Source organism: Myotis brandtii, unplaced genomic scaffold, assembly GCF_000412655.1.
Source record: "Myotis brandtii unplaced genomic scaffold, ASM41265v1 scaffold986, whole genome shotgun sequence".
In the NCBI taxonomy this organism is placed as follows: domain Eukaryota; kingdom Metazoa; phylum Chordata; class Mammalia; order Chiroptera; family Vespertilionidae; genus Myotis; species Myotis brandtii.
The window spans coordinates 896,100-896,434 of NW_005372102.1; the positions used below are offsets into that span (position 1 = coordinate 896,100).

At 69.9% G+C, this 335-nt stretch overlaps 1 protein-coding gene across 1 annotated transcript in view; it reads left to right on the plus strand.

Annotated features, from left to right (window-relative positions):
- HTRA3 (HtrA serine peptidase 3) overlaps window positions 1-335 on the plus strand; it is a gene marked incomplete at its 5' end in the record, with an annotated part of 41,340 nt that overhangs the window by 14,180 nt on the left and 26,825 nt on the right.

Genomic DNA, 335 nt, shown 5'->3' on the forward strand with positions numbered 1-335 from the left:
GCCCTGTGGGCTCCTCAAGGCCCAGGGCACTGGTCCCCCCGGGGCCACTGCAGGGATGCCTCTGCGGTGGGCGGGATGCGGGGCTGGGCTCCTCCAGAGCCCGAGGATTCCAGGACTGCGGTCGCAGGTCCTCGGCCAGGCCCCGGGGCTCCCGCAGGTCCCTCCATCGTGAGCCTGTTTGTGTGGGGGGCACTCTCGGGGGGGTGGCGTCCATAGCTTCTCACAGATTTTCAGTGGGACCTGTGACCAACCAATGGGCTCGATGGCCTCTGTGCGCCCCCCTCCTGTTGAGCCCTTGGAGGCCTGCGGTCACGGGGGGCTGAGCCTCGGCTCCG